This window comes from Callithrix jacchus, chromosome 9 (genome assembly GCF_049354715.1).
Source record: "Callithrix jacchus isolate 240 chromosome 9, calJac240_pri, whole genome shotgun sequence".
NCBI classification, from domain to species: Eukaryota; Metazoa; Chordata; class Mammalia; order Primates; family Cebidae; genus Callithrix; species Callithrix jacchus.
The window spans coordinates 100,048,968-100,065,965 of record NC_133510.1 but is presented as its reverse complement, the minus strand read 5'-3'; the positions used below and the strand labels follow the sequence as shown (position 1 = coordinate 100,065,965).

At 39.8% G+C, this 16,998-nt stretch overlaps 1 long non-coding RNA gene across 5 annotated transcripts in view; it reads right to left on the bottom strand.

Annotated features, from left to right (window-relative positions):
* LOC118144310 (uncharacterized) overlaps nucleotides 1-14,039 on the bottom strand; it is a 70,890-nt gene extending 56,851 nt beyond the window's left edge. For 4 of the 5 annotated variants that reach the window (XR_013522384.1, XR_013522382.1, XR_008473934.2 and 1 more), the window contains exons 1-2: nucleotides 9,568-14,039; nucleotides 9,257-9,453 (exon numbers count right to left, since the gene is read on the bottom strand). This is a non-coding gene — a long non-coding RNA (uncharacterized LOC118144310). The remainder of the gene's footprint in view (nucleotides 1-9,256; nucleotides 9,454-9,567) is intronic. The other variant, XR_013522383.1, reaches the window with a different exon arrangement.
* Nucleotides 14,040-16,998: the final 2,959 nt, after the last annotated feature.

Below are 16,998 nucleotides of genomic sequence, written 5' to 3'. Positions count from 1 at the left end.
GGTATGTTACATAGGTAAACTTGTGCCATGGCGGTTTGCTGCACCTATCAACCTAGGTGTGAAGCCCGGCACGCATGAGCTCTTTTCCCTCATGCTTTCCCATATCTCTTTTAAAACTGATTTGATCAGGAATATCCAGATCATCTCCTTTTTAATTAGTTCAATCCAAAATCCACTGATGAGGAACCTAATCATGGGAGTGGTATCCCAACCGATTCACAGCAGAGGGAATTATACAGATGCTCTAAGTCGGTCCAGGCTGCTGTAACAAATTTCACTGACTGGGGGCAAAAGAAACCTTGCTTTCTCATAGTTCTAGAGGCTGGGAAGTCCAGGATTGTGGTCCCCTCAGGGCCAGCCAGTTGGGTTCCTGTCGAGGGCCTTCCTCCTGCTTTGCAGAGGGACCTCTTGTCACTACATCCTCACATGACAGAGGGAGAGATTTTCTCTCTCTCCTATCTCTTCGTATAAGGGCCCTGGTCCCATCATGAGGGCTTTACACTCATGGACTAATTGCCTCCCAACGACTCCACCTTCTAACACCATCATATTGCATATTAGGGCTTCAATATATTAATTTGAGGGTCACAAATATTCAGTCCATAGCAACAGAACAGGCATGCCAGGGGGTGGGAATCTTGCAAGTCATCTTAGAATTTTCTCCACCAAAGAAGAAAATAGAGAAAAATAACCCAAGAAAAGGGAAAGTCAGATTTCTACCTAAAATAACAAGTGTCTGAAAGCCAGGGTGCCTGCAGGACCGAAGGCGCCCCCGCTTTCCACCTGCCCCCTTGGCACTCTCCAGCTTCTCATTCTCCTCCCCCAGGCCTGTGCATGACTGGGAGTAAGAGCCAATGCCGGAGCTCAGAGGAGAAAAGCATTTACTGGAGACTGGAGGGAAAAAAGGCCATGGACTTCCGTCCCACGGTGCCTCTGACTCTGAAGCACAGCAGCAATGAAAACTGGGGGGCGTCAGGAAGCCACACCTGGGCTCAGAGCCCAGCTCTGCCACTTATTCACCATGTAACTCTCGAGGCCTAATTTCTGAATCTTCATTTCTACATCGGCAAAATGAGAATAAGATTTCCCCCAGGGTTGTTGTCAGCTTTGGGTGATGTAATATAGCATGCTTAACACAGCACCTGTATGGGAAGAGTGAAATCGTTGGGAAAATTAAAACTACTAAGGAAGCAGCTTAGAGAAGGAGGAGCTGCAGTTTCTCATTGCATTGACTGAGTGCCCGAGACAGTGCTAGAAAGCATGAAGTTGGACCTTAAGACATATATTATCTAGTTAGAAAGACAAGACAATTTACCCAGTGAACAGCTTAACTTTCACGGAGAGACAAATTGTGAGTGCCGAGAGTTTTCCTTCTCAGGAAGGACTTTTCACCCACGATCTGGGTGTGCTAGGCCTAACCAGGGGTTCAAGCCAGGACTGTGAAGGCCTGCTCTTACCCAGTAGCTTGCCTTGCCACGGCCAGAACACATGGTGATCAGACCTAAAGTCCTTGAATTCTCACACAAAGAAAGACCCACAAGGGAGCCTCAGTGACACACAGCAGGCCAGAATTGCTCAGCCAGCAGTCAGGGGATGGCTCCGTTCACCTCCGCTTGGTACGAAGGCATCAAATCAGGCTGCCTTAGAAAACCTCTTGGGATCAGAGATGGCTGAGCATACTATATTGTTTCCTACTACCACTGTAACAAATTGCCCCAAATTCAGTGTCTTGAAACAGCACAGATTTGTTATCTTACAGTTCTGAAGAGCAGAAGTCAGAAACCAGTTTCACTGGGTTAACATCAAGGCATCAGCTGGGCTGCATTCTTTCTGTAAGCTCCGTGGAAGGATCGGTTTCTTGCCTCTTTCAGCTTTTAAAGGCTGTTTACATTGCCTGGCTCTCAGCCCCACATCTCTGGGAGATCGCTGGGACCTCTGCTTCCTTCATCACGTCTCCTTCTCTGACTTGAACATTCCCGCCGCCTTCTTGCACGGACCCTTGTGATTACACTGGGCCCACGAAGATAATCTCGGATAGTCTATGTCTAGATCCTTCACTGAATCATGTGAACCACGTCCCTTTTGCCGTAAGGTAACAGCCACAGGTTTCAGGGACTGGGATATGGACATTGCTGGGACTCATTGTTTTGCTTAGCACAAGTGCCAATGTCCTTCTCTGAGTCAGATGCCTTCCTACACCCACCGTCAAATGATTCCCCCAAAAATCCAACTCACCTCTAGCCATTTACCTGATATACCCTACAAACAAGCAAGTGGGGGATTCAACACATTTTCAAAGACAAAGGTTTGTTGAACTTTTCAAGAGAAAAAGATGCTGTGCTGCTGACCGTCACAAGGGAATAACTGATCATTGCAACCTGCTTCTAAATGCACCTGATAGGGCACCATTTAATACGATTTGAAAACGGAACCTGTATTTTAACAGCACACTGGCTTTCTTGACTTCAATGTTTGCAAACAAGTGTGATCATGGCTAGCACCTGTGTTTCCCTACCCTGCTTTCTAACTATTCTCTAAATTGACTTGATACTGCACTTTTTTTTTTGACAGTTCAGCGACAGGCACAAATTAGTTCATTGTTACCATGGCAACAAAGGCACCTCAAAACAGAGGGGAAAAAAATAAGATTACAATAAAAGGAGGATAATCCAAATTGGCATTCATGAGTCATTGTCCAAGTGTAATCGAGCACCAGCTGGCCACGCTTTGGGAGCTGTTCCAGTAAGCACCCTCTGAGTCAGTCAGTCAGCAGGGGAAGCCTCCCAAGTGAACAAGAATGCTTGTCTCCTGCAAGACGCGATGCTGCAAAGTTTCTCGAACGTTCTACTCTCCCTCACTGATGCATCTCTGTTATTTGGATTGTCTCCTTTGTTTTTCATCTCCTCCTCTTCCCCTTCTGAACACATTAGTTACTATGGAAACATTGGTGTGAATGTCAGAAGGCTTGGCTCAGAAATGCTTCATAAAGTCAATTTATAGAATGGTCTGACATTTATCTCATGTTTGGGAAACTTAGAGAATTTGTGATATTCCTACCACGAGCAGGGGTGGGTGGTAAACACTGTGCTATACGTGGATTTTAAAATTTGTTTTATATACACTAAGAAAACATTAGGTTTTGTCTTTTAGGAAAAAAATAGCAACAAAAACAGGAGTCTGGTTTGGGATTTGAAATTGGACTCATTTTCCATCAGTTGAAGAAGGATTTCCACTTTCTAAGTTTGTAAGGCTGACTGGAATCTCTTGTGTCTAAATAAAGGCGTTTTCAAAAAAAATAAGGATAGTTTTTTTTTTACTTTAACTTGGCTATAAAACAAATGGAATTATCCATAGTAATACAGGGCAGCCGAATGCAGAAATGTTAATGTTCATGCTGTAGAAATTTTCATTTTACTAAGGTGAACTTTAGGGTTAGTTAATGATAATTACAGCTGACAATTACAGCACATTTACTATGTGTCAGGCTCCTAAGTAATTGACGTGTATTAATTCATGTTATCTCCATAATACACTGACGAGGCATGTGCTATTGTTATATTATTCTTACCCATGAGGAATCCAAGGCACAAGGTAAGTAATTCATCGAAGTAAGCAGTGGAAACAAGAGTCACACCAAGGCCCCCAGCTCCAGAGCCTGAGTGCTTCACCATTGTGCGCAATCGCTTCTCCATGAAAAAAGTAAAATAATTCTAACAACATATCCAGACAGAGCGCTTTGAGTTATCAGTTCTGGACTGAAAAGACCATCTAGGCATGGGCTTTAAGTATTGCATCTCTGAAAAGATTCCCCAAAACCTTAAGGCGTGCCACATGGTAGCTGAAGATACGATGGGTTCCTAATGATGACGGTTTGGTGATGAGTACAGTTTAGGTTCAATCTGGTTTTAGACTTGCAGGCTCTTATATCTTTTGTTATATAAAAGAGTAAAAATAGTTTGCTACATGGAAGCGGGGAAAGATAGAAATAGCTGAAAATATATTGAGTTTAACCCCATTGTATTCCACCAGAAGAATTTTAAATACAAAGAAAATCCAGGGTCAATCTGTGGGGCAACATTTCCACTTTGTTGCCACCTGGTGTTTCCCATTTCCTCTTGCAACAGCTCCCATTTTGTCTGAGACAGCTCCACCTGCTCAGTTCTGCCTGACCTGCCTGGACCCAGGATGAACCAGGAGGCCCAAGCCTAACCCACAGGACATGGCATATCCCTGCCCTCAGTGACTGGTTCAAAGGGGGGCATGTGATGCAATCACAGGCAATAAAATGCCACAAGATGTTTGCTGGGACTGTTCAAACGAGAATTAAGTTGAGGCAGGTCCCAGTGCAGTGGTGTTTACAGCTAATAAATCACAACCAGTTTCAGATTGCCTTGTTTCTTCTCCACTTCCACTGTCTAAAAAAAAGAAAAAAAATTGAAATGTGAAATGAGCCGCTTTAGCCATCTTTGCCACCGCAGGGAGTCAACCTAACGCATACAGAGGCCATTGGACAGAGAGACTGAAACCTTGGGAACAAAAGGCATGTGAAAGGTTAAGAAAACCCCAGCCAAAAGGCATCATTGGAGCCCTACATACAACCATGTCCAAAACCTGTCTGCTGGACTTCTAAATTGTTGAGACAGTTAGTCACTTCCACCTTTTTTTAATTTAAATCTGAACACATTTGAGTTGGTTTATAACACATAAAAAAAGGCTGAATGGACACAATATGAAGCAACAGGTGAACTTTAGGAGCAGACACTGCATCTTGCTCACCTTGTTCACAAGCCAGCAAACCTGTTCTTATCTGAGATTCCAAAATCCACACACTTCTGAAAACCAGAAGTTTTCTTGCAACTCATTTGATGATGAAGCAGACATGAAAAACATAAATATGGGGAATCCTTTTTTTTTTTTTTTTTTGAGACAGAATCTTGCTCCGTCACCAGGCTGGAGTGCAGTGACGCAATCTCTGTTGACGCAACCTCCGCCTCCTGGGTTCAAGAGATTCTCCAGCCTCAGCCTCCCGAGAAGCTGGGACCACAGGTGCATGCCACCACGCCAGCTAATTTTTGTATTTTTAGCAGATACAGGGTTTCATCATGGCCAGGATGGTTTCGATCTCTTGACCTCGTGATCTGCCCGACTCGGCCTCCCAACATGCTGGGATTACAGGCATGAGCCACCGCACCCGACCAAATAGGAGCAATCTTTATCCCACTTAATGTCATGATTCCTGTGTTTTGTTGCTGAACAATTGATGTTTCTGCTTACAGGACGCTGCACAGACCCCATCAAAACTGTCATGCTGCTGGCTGAGCATGGTGGTTCACACCTGGAATCCCTGCACTTTGGGAGACCAAGGCAGGAAGATTGCCTGAGCCCAGGAGTTCAAGACCAGCCTTATCAAAATAGTGAGACCCTGTCTCCGAAAAAAAAGAAATTAACCAGGCATAGCACATGTCTGTGATCCCAGCTACTCGGGAGGCTGAGGTGAAAGGATTACTCAAGCCAAGAAGGTCTAGGCTGCAGTGAGCTGTGTTCAGGCCACTGCACTACAACTTGAGCCACAGAGGGAGATCCTGTTTAAAAAAAAAAAAAGTTTAAAAAGTGTCATGCTATCCAAGGTATATAAACTCTTATCTTTAAAAAATCTCAAAAAATTATAAATCTGAAGCTTCACAGCCTTCAGATAATACGACTGTGTACTTCTAGCCACATTATAAATTGAGTGAATTGATTAAATAATAAGTGCCTAATAACTAAATAGGATGAAACCTGAGTTAGCTAATGACATCATTGTGAACCACAGATGAAGGCATCCATTATACCAAAACCGTATTGAAAGTCAAATTATGCTTTCATGCCAACAGACATACATCAGACCAAACATCAGTTTGATAAATACCAAGGCAAAGTGAAAATTCATACGTTCAGGACAAAAGCAAAAGGAATCAAATGTCTCAAAGAATAGTATCAAGAAAGAGCTTTGAGAACAGATAATCTGGAAAAAGAAGAGAGCCCATTGCCACATCAAGTTATACCACACTCTACTGACACTAAACCTAAAATGTAAAAGAATCACGGGTTCATCGCGGTGGCTCATGCCTGTAATTCCAACACTTTGGGTGGTCAAGGCAGGTGGATCACCTGAGGTCAGAGTTTAAGACCAGCCTGGCCAACATGGTGAAACCCCATCTCTACTAAAGATACAAAAAATTAGCCGGGTGTGATGGCGGGCACCTGTAATCCCAGCTACTCAGGAGGCTAAGACAGGAGAATTGCTTGAACCTGGGAGGCAGAGGTTGCAGTGAGCTGAGATCGTGCCACTACACTCCAGCCTGGGTGACAAAGCCAGACTCCGTCCCCCCCCAAAAAAAAGAAAAAATGATAATGCTGAATGTATGTGCTTAAGACATTAACTAAACCTTGAAATCCATATTCCATGTCCTTGTGGGGTTTATTCTAAGTCCTCCTGAGTTCTCATATTATAAGTATAAAAAATGTTATTTACTTTTTATTTGTATCTGCAGCCAAAAAAACTATCATACTATGTAATATCAAAAAGAGTACTGGAAATTAATTAAACATTAGGGTAATAACTCAAGTGTTATTCAGCATCTAAACCAGTAGCTAGTACATAGTGTGTATTTCATATGTGCTTTATGAATAAATGAAATAAATACTACATTCTGATACATTTGCCGTCTGACAACATGGACAAATTGTCAGCAGGACAACTGACAGAGGGAGAAAAAGACTAAAGAAGAAAAGGCTCTCACGGGTGGTGACTCCATGAACACAGAAAGATCCTTTTGGGTCTTCCATTGCTGTAGAAAAGACGAGTTTAGATCAATGATCTAAACTACAATTTCTTCTAACCCTATAATCACATACATTTTTTGCACGAAAATCTAAAAGGGTACAGATGGAAGTCATGCGACTTACTTAAAACACTGACTAATAGAGTATAGTATCATCCCTAAATTTGGAAAAGACTCTTGAAATTTGAAAGAGAAATGTGCACACACAGAGACATACAAGCACACACACACACACGATAGGTATCTATCACATATATCCATATATACTTATATATAAGAAAAAAATCTCGCATTTGTTATCTTACTATAGCTAAGAAATGGTACAAGCCTGATAATTTGTCCAGCTCAAAATGGCCCACACACTGGTCTGAGAAACATTAATGAAACTTCCAGTGACCAAACCTCTGAGCTCTAAGAGCCCATCCAGCTTTAAGACCCTCTCTCTCTCCAGCTACCTTCAGCACGCTGCCAAATTTTTCTACCTCCATGACATTGCTCCAATCTCTTTTCCATGGAATAGTCCTTAAGAGCCACACCTTACTCCAATCTTCCAATCTTCCTTGCCTATAATTTTTCCTCCAATCTTCCTTGCACATGATTGCTAAATTGATTTTCCTCCAGTCTTCCTTGTGCATAGTTGCTGAATTGATTTTCCTAAGAAAAAGCTTTGATCCCACCACTTTGTTTCAAGACATCCAGTAGTTGCCCATGACCTCCACATTTTCCTGTTTTCTCTCTTGCCTCTCCAGCTGCCCCTTTTCAATGTCCAGTACTGCAGCACTCTCCTCTACCTGTCCTCATATTGTTAGAATTCCTTAAGCTCTGGTCATAGCTCCTCTTCTTATTCTATTCTGTTTCCCTAGGTGACCCCATTACAAGACCTTCATCAACATCTAGATGCAACTGAATCTTATTATATCTTTTTTAAATTACAGTAAAATACACACAAAATTTACCATTTTAAAGTAAACTATTCACCAGCATTGAGTACATTCCCAGTGTTGTGGGACCATCATCAATATCTAATTTCAAAATTTTGTCATCACCCCACATAGAAACCCCATATCCATTAAGCAGTCACTCCCTATTTCCCCCACCCGGTAACCACTAATCTGCTTTCTGTCTCTGTAGAATTGCCTATCCTGGATATTCCAGAATGTAAATGGAATAATACAAGATATAGCCTTTTGTGCCTTGCTTCTTCACTTAGTAGAATGTTTTCAAGGTTCATCATGTCATAGCAGATATCATCACTTTATCCTTTATATGACTGGATAATAATCCATTGCATAGATGTATCATTTTGTTCACTCAACCATCTGTTGATGGACATTTGGGTTGCTTTTACCTTTTTACTATTGTGAATAATGCTGCTACAAATATTAGTGTACAAGTTTTTGCTTGAATACCTGTTTCAAATTATTCAGGGTATGTACCTAGCAGTAGAATTGCTCAGTTACAATGGCATTTCTGTGTTTAACATACCGAGGAACTACCAAAATTGTTCTCCACAGTGGCTGCACCATTGTACATTCCCACAGGCAATATATGAAGTTTCCAATTTCTTCACATTCTTGCCAACACTTGTTATTTTCTGCTTTTTAAATTATGGCCATCCCAGTTGTTTGAATTGGTATCCGTGGTTTTGATTTGCACTGCCTTAATGACTTAATAATGGTGAGCATCTTTTCATATGTTTGTTAACCATTTGTACATCTTTTTTGGGAAAAATGTCTTTTTCAATCTTTTGCCCATTTTTAAATTGGATTGGCTTTTTGTTGCTGAGTTGTAAGGGTTCTTTATACATTCTGGATACTAGGCCCTTATTATATATATTATTTGAAAATATCTTCTCCCATTCTATGGGCTACCTTTTCACTCTCTTGATAGTGTCTTAATATACATGATTTTAACTTTGACAAAGTTCAAATTATCATTTTGTTGTTGTTGTTGTTCCTTGTGTATTTGGTGTCATATATAAGAAACCACTGCCAAATCCAAAGTCATGAAGATTTGCCCCTATGTTTTCCTTCCAGCATTTTAAAATTACAGGTTCTAAATTTAGGTCTTTTGAATTTTCATTTTGAGTTCACTTTTGCATATGATATGAGGTAAGAGTTCAATTACATTATTTGCATTTTAATATCCACTTGTCCCAAAACCATGTGTTAAAGAGACTGTTCTTTCCCCCATCGAATGGTCTTGGCACCCTTGTCGCAAGTGAGTTTACCATTGATGTGTGGGAAATGTCACTTTCTATCACACAGACTTCTCCTGTGAGCTTACAGCCCACATGTGTACAGCAAGCCATTCGACCTTCACCACCAAAACCCTCCCCTCATCTCCAAACTTTTCAGACATGTCCGTACCTCATTGTTCTTTCTGAGAAAGACCCTTCATCTAGTTTTGGAAGCTAGAAACATTCCACTCACCTCTATAGTCCATAGCCAATTCCAGTCAACCTCATCTCCATAAATGATCTTGAATCTGTCCAGTTATCTCAAGCTCCTCTGCCATTCATAGATCAAGTTACTGTAGTTTACCCCCTTGTTCCATTAACATGATCTCCGAAGTAGAGTCATCTCTCTGGGTCCATTCTGGTGCTCTTTTAATCTATTCTCCAGAGACCCTTTTTTAAAAAATATAAATAAAAAGATAAACTGTTTCTCTCGGTCTGTCTCTCTTCTCTTTCTCTCTCTCTCTCTCTCTCTCTCTCCCCCCGCCATCCTTTCCCCAAGTCTACCTTGCTTAAACTTCTTCAATGTCCTTCCATTACTGTAGGATAAAGAACAAAATGTCAGTAACAGTGTGAAAGGCTCCACAAGACCTGATTCTGACCTTCGTCTTTAGCCTGATCATATACCATTCTTTACACTTCAACTTGGTAATTCCTCCTCAGCCTTCAAGTATTACCTCAAATATTACTTATCCAGGTGACCACTGCTAGACCAGGGCCCCTTGCTAATCATTACTACAGCTTATGGAACATTTTCTTTACAGAGCTTTTCACAATTTGAAATTATGCATTAGTGGATTCTTTGCTTTATATCTGTTCCCCTCTGGATTCAGATCTTCGTAAAGTCCACATTTTCTAGCCTGACAAATTCAAGTGCCTTCATGATCTAACCTTTCTAGTCTCATTCACAACTATTCTCCTTCTCATTCTCATCCTCAAATTTTGATAAAATCCTTTAAAATTCTGTCACTGCATTCTATTCACGTTGTTGCTTACCTGTTTCCTCTCTCATTTTTCCTATAATTATTTTGTTATCACTCCAGTACATTCTCATTCTTCACTCATTTAAATTTAATTTATGGAGTATCTACTCTGTACCAAGTCCTGTGCTGGCAACACAGGATTGGAGATAAGGAACAGAGTACACTTTGATTCTTGATACAAAGGAAGCGGGGAATCAGGCCTACAAACAAACAGCTTCAACCTCAGAGAAAAGCTGATATGAAAATGACTTCTGCAGATGATTATGAAAACAGAGATGGTAATAGCTATCTCTGCCTGAGAACGTCAGCAAAGTTCCAATACAGAACGTGTCATTTTCGCTAGGCCTTGAAAAATGAGTAAGAATGGGAAAGGGAAGATGTTCACGCAAAAGCACTCAGGCAATAGGAAGTCATGATGTAAACCTGATGTGTTTGGGGAAACGCAAATGGTCCAAAGTGTCTGGTACAAAGAGCCTGGGCAGAGGCAGCAGGCCCAAACAAAATGCCCACGGCATCGTCCCTGGACATGACTGATAGGTTCGTCCCCAACCAACTATTCTCTTCCCTCACGCTAAAAGGAAATGTGTAATTTTGTAATCAAATGTTAATGCATTGTAAGATAAAACAAGAGAAGTGTCTTGTAAAATAAAACTCTGGATGGATGTATCCTAGGACAGCCCCTCTGAATCCTGCTCCCTGGTGTTCATGCTCTCCCTTGATTTTGGGTGGAACCTGTGACTTGACTTGCTCCTAGCCAAAACAGTATGACAAAGGTGTAGGAATATTGCAGATGTCAATAAAACCAACTGATATTATAAATCAGCTGTGTTTGACTTATTATAAGGGAGATTATCCTGGATGTAGGGGTTGATTTACTCAGGTGTAAGTCTTCAAAAGAGGAACTGGACCCTCCCAAAACCAAGAAACTCTCCTTACAAGGTTGATAACGTAGCCAGCCATATCTTAGAAGCAAAAATGTCAAAAACTTCAGCCAGCCTCCAGCTGACAGCGGCAAAAATCCAGGACCGGCAGTCAAGCAACCACAAGGGAATTAATTCTGCTAGCAACCTGAATGACCTTAGAAATTAGTTTCTCCCCAGTCAAGCATCCAGATGCAAATGCAGCCCTGGCCAACACCTTAATTGTGGCCCTGTGAGACCCTTGGTAGATCGTTGAGCCATCCTAGACTCTTGATCTAGAGAAATTGTGTGATAATCTATGTGAGTTGTTTGAAGCTTCTAAGTTTTGCTTGATTCATTTTGCAAAAATAAAACATGAATATAGACTTTCAGTTAGATAAGGTGTTTTTATTGTTGTTGCTGTCATGTGTTTTTTACAGTTTGCCAAAATGGCTTAAATAACTAACCCTTTAGCTATTTAACTGACAGAATACACTAGTTAGAACAAAATTTAAATGTGTTTCTAGCCAACCCTCAGATAATACAAAGTGACAATATAATACTTCACCTTGATGTGCTTTACTTTACAGTAGGATGTGTAACTTTTGGTTACTGCTGCTCAGACTCATTCTTAGCAGTTTTTTTTCTTTATGTTGTTGGATTTTAATGAACCAGTTGCTCTCAGATAAAGAAAGAAACAAATCAGAAACAAAGAAGCTTTAGGGATCAAAACACAGTCATAACAAAACAAATAGGAGAGCACATTTACTGTACAACACACAACGGGACATAGTCAACAGCCTGTTTTTATCACAGCGTGGTCCTTGCCTTTGCAATTTGAGTCAGTATCTTCCCATATGAATAATGTTATAATAGGGAGTTGATGACCCAGTATCAAAGAAATCATTGCAATGACTGGTATGATCAATTTATATATATTAAGAGCAAAGAAGGGACTCAGAACCTCTAGGACAATTTAAATGAAAATATTATGTTTCAGGTTATATTGCTCATCTTGATTACAAAATAAATTCACAAGTAGATAATAACCACATATGTTTATGCATGTTTATTTTTTAATTATTTATTTATTTATTTATTATTTTTTCTTTAGACGGAGTTTCGCTCTTGTTACCCGGGCTGGAGTGCAATGGCGCGATCTTGGCTCACTGCAACCTCCGCCTCCTGAGTTCAGGCAATTCTCCTGCCTCAGCCTCCTGAGTAGCTGGGATTACAGGCACACGCCACCATGCTCAGCTCATCTTTTGTATTTTTAGTAGAGACGGGGTTTCACCATGTTGACCAGGATGGTCTCAATCTCTTGACCTCATGATCCACCCGCCTCAGCCTCCCAAAGTGCTGGGATTATAGGCTTGAGCCACCGTGCCTGGCCTGTATGTTTATTTTATAACATCATAAGTTTGTAACATTCCTTATAACTTTATAGCATCCTTTTCAGCTTTTATAATATTATAACATTCTTTTCAATTAATACTCTAGACTTGATAAACATTTATTGTTTAAAATAATTTTCTTAAGAAGCTAATACTCCCTGTACAAAAACTTGACAAGGGTAATTTGAAATCTAGATTGCTTATGAAAAATAGCATTGGAACTCTGAAATAAAATACCAGAGAAAAAGATGCAGCAGTAGACTAATCCTCTCCAACTAAGTTATAATTTAACCCCCAAACTAAAAGATGAGTCAGTAGTCAAAAGTAAATCATAACAACTCACACCTATAGGTTCGTGAAGAAGAGGACAGTTCAACAGATTTTGGAAGCTGTTATTCCTGTACATAGTTTTAATGCTTGTAACTCTGAAAACTAGAGCTAGTGGGAAAATTATTAAGCATAAAAGTGACTTCTCAAACCAGTGGACCACCTGATGTTTAACAGGTAGTTTCTAGATGCATTTCAGTTTATTTGCTATATTTATCCACTATATTTAATCAAGGTCTGTTTATTTTACCTTCTAAACATTGACTCCATTCTTTTGCTGGTTCAGGCCCATTTCTTACCTGGACTATCGAACGGTCTCCTAAATGATTTAATTCCTTTCAAATTCCTTTTCCTCACTGTGGTCAGAATTATCTTTCTAAATTTGATCATGGTACAACCTGCTTAAAACCTGAGATTGGTTCCTGTTTGTCCTCAGAAAGGAATCCTAGTGCCTTGGCCTGCACCAAAGGCTGCTGATGATCTGACGAGGTTCGTCTCTGCAACCTATATCCTGCCCTTCTGGCTCTTGCAGATCCTGTGTGTAATATCTCCAACCTCCTCTCTGGAAACAGCAGCCTGCCTCCTCTCCCTCTTCACCAGGTCTGTTTCTACTCATCTCTAATTCTCGGCTCAGGTCTTTTACCTTCTATTTTACCTCCTATCACCTCTATAAAGCCTTCTCAGGTATCACTCTGCCTTTTCAGGTTGCATCTAATATCTCTCTCTGCTGCCTCCATGACACCCTGTGTGTATATTCATTCCTTGCTCCTAGAACATTTTTATTTTATTTCTATATCTGCCTTCTCTATTCAATGGGCATCATTTTCAGTATGATTCTCAGTGTTTAGCACATAGGCAGTGACTACAGTTCACTAAAAGAATGAAGGAATGATGAAAAATGAAGGTGAGGGAGCATAAAACAGAGCCATGTCAGTTTAAACACGTCTACTGAAGCATAGGTGAAATAAAATCTGCTGCAGGCATTGCCCACACTGAGGGGAAATGCTTTTGACTATTACCTACCACTAATCTTGAGAGAAACTTCAACAAAGCTAACCTTACAAGTCTCAGATATAGTACTCACCTACCAAAATCATTTTATACCCATACTCAGAGGATATGCTATTCTCCCTTCAAACTTAAAAAGCCAAGCCTCATATACAAAATGAGTGTCAGCTACATTTACCTAACAAAGCTGAAGATAGCAGCTCTATTTAAGAACCATCATTCTCAGCAAACTGACACAAGAACAGAGAGTCAAACACCGTATGTTCTCACTCATAGGTGGGTGTTGAACAACGAGAACACATAGACTCAGAGAGAGGAACATCACACACTGGAGGCAGTTGGGGGGGCATAAGGAAGAGACAGTTGGGAGTGGGGAGGGTGGGGAGGGTGGGGAGGGATAACATGGGGAGAAATGCCACATATAGTATGCACCTAAAGTAAAATAAATAAATTTTTTAAAAAAAGAATAAAAGCATAATGCTAAAAAAAGAAAAGAATCCCCATATCTTTTAACAAGAAGAGTGAGGCTGAAGATAGCTGCTCTCCTCATGCTGTAATGTACAAGCCAATGTGCCTCTGCTTCTGCTTAGCAGATGAAGTCTAAACTTACCCATGTCATACAAAACTCGTTCTGATCTGCTCACACCTATATCCCCCGTCTTCTTTTTCACAGGGTCCTTTGAGTGGTCCATGTTCCAGCAATTTTCTACTGTTACATTTAGACAACTTCGTTCTTTGTCAACTTTGTAAAACAGAGTTCAATCACTACAGCAATATTTAGACATTCTGATACTCTTCAGTCTCATTTTGGCAGATAAAGATTTAGTGTGATGATCATTTTTAAAATGAGAAATAAAATGTTTTCTCATTTTACTACTATTCAAAAAATAGAGTAGGTGTCTTTTGACATAAGATGTGCTTCAAATCAATTTTGAAAAGTTCAATTTGTGTGAATGCAAAGTGAAGCATAATTGATTTTTGACACTTTAATTTTAAGTGTGCTGGTTGTCAGATTTCACTTGAATAGGACCCACAATATCTACATATCAAGGGCATGTCAACTATCTTCAAATATTGTTGTCATTTTTCTATGTTCATAATTTATTCTATTACTATAAATGCTATTATTTGATGTGTAAAGGAAGGATTGTGATTAATCAAATTTCCAGCTTATTAGGAATACTATATATACCACATACAAATCAACAATTTATCATCTTTACGTGTGTTCAACATTATCCAATAATTGATAAAATTAGATCTATATGAGATAATATTGCACTTTAGCAGAGGTCAAAGCATCACACTAGACATTGTACATATAGAGAGAATTCAGAGACAGCCTCTGCCCAGTGAGACAAATCATCCTGATTCTGTAAGAACTATCATAAGGGTAGAAAATAAATTTTGGGTGCAAAGAAGAGAGCATGATTGCCTTTAGGTCAAGGAAAAATGCCACATAAGAGGTGACATGTAAGAAGTGTCCTGAATGATTTGTAGTTTTCCAGGCAGAGAAAATAGTGAAGGTGATGGCTCAGGGGTACGAACAAGCATGTCATTCTCTGGGACCTGAGACTGGGATATGAGTGCAGGGCATATGGAATAGCAAGAGATACATTTTCAAGGAAGGATCAGGCTCTTTCTTGTGGACAAGTTCGTTTGCATTTGAAGAAGACAACTCTAGTAGAGTGTACACAACAGACAAGAAGAAAAAGGGGAAAATAGAAAATCTAGTTAAGAGGCTCTTGGAAAAATCTCAATAAAGTAGGATGAAGCTCTAAACCACAACAGCTGGGATAGAGATGAGTCAAGAAGTTTACCTATTTCTGCATAATAAAAAGGCAACAAACAAATCTCAGTGGCATATAATGGTGTGTTTATTCTTAGCTGAACTGCACTGGCTGGGTATGGCTTAGTACCTTGGCTGAGACTTCTCTACTTCACATGTTTCTCATCTTGTTTGTGAAACCAGCAGCTAGCCAAGGGAGCTTTGTGTGTATGTGTGTGATCTTTTAATGTTCCTGTCAGAAGTACAAGAGAGCAGGTGAAACATACAAGACCGCTTCAAATCTAGACTTGGAACTGTCACACCACCGTTTTTCCTTTACTGGCCAAAGAAAGCCGCGTGATCAAATGCAAAGTCACAGAGTGGAGAAAATATATTCCACCTCTTTAGTGGTAGAAACTATAAAGTCAAATGGCAAAGGACAGGAATATAGTAGGAATGAAAGATTGGAGATAATAATGCAACATAACACAGTCTGTCCCGTAGGCAATGACTATTCATGTTCCTCCCAAATGCAATATATGCCCACTCCCATCCATCAATTCTCAAAAGTCACACCTAATCACAGCATTAGGCTCAAAGTTTAGAATCTTCTAAACTATAATCTACATTAGGTCCAGAGGTCTGTCATTTTAAGGAGAATGATTGCTCTTTGTTAAGAGAACAATGAACAAATAATGAGCTACCTATTTGCCCCCCTACACACACACCCTACTACAATGGTAAAGTGAGGACAGGATAACTACAATAAACTCCTATTTAAGAAGGAGGTTCAAAGCAGTCTTTGGCCCACAGCAGTTCTGAAATCTCACTGGAAAAGTGTTGAATGGAAGTTTTTCTTGGTGGGGTCTGTGTTCTGCTTCCCGGGAGTACATGCCCATTGTTCTCCATTGCTTTTAAAGAGCTTTCACAATCTCAGGCAATTCTCAGCAGCATGAGAATGGACTCATACAAGCCACAAAACAATGGAATAATACTTTTCAAAGTAATGAAAATAAATGATCTATAAATCTATATCCAGTGAAATCATTATTTAAAAATTAATATAAAATAAAGACATTTTCAGATAAAAGCAGTGCATTTACCATCAATAACTCTATATTAAAAGCAAAAGAAAAATGTCCTGATGGAGGCTCAGGCATCTATGAAGAAATGACAACCTCCACAAAGGGTAAATGTCTTCAAATCTAAATGAACATGGACTGTGTACAACAAAAATAAGGGGTAGCAGAGTAAAATGTATAGAATTAAAGTACTTGACAATTCTAATATCTAAGTCAGAGACATATAATTAATGCTAAAGTTTTTTAAAGTCCTTGAATTGGCCAGGAAAAGAAATATACCATTTATATTAGACCTTAAAAGTTAGGTACACATCCTCTTCTCTACAGAGTCACCAATGAATAGAGAGATTTATATCTGCACCTAAAAACATTTGTATTTATAAATAATATATATATGTAGTATACAACATATATAAATATAAACTTCTTATACAATCATATATATATAGTGTGTGTATATATATATATTCTCTTAAC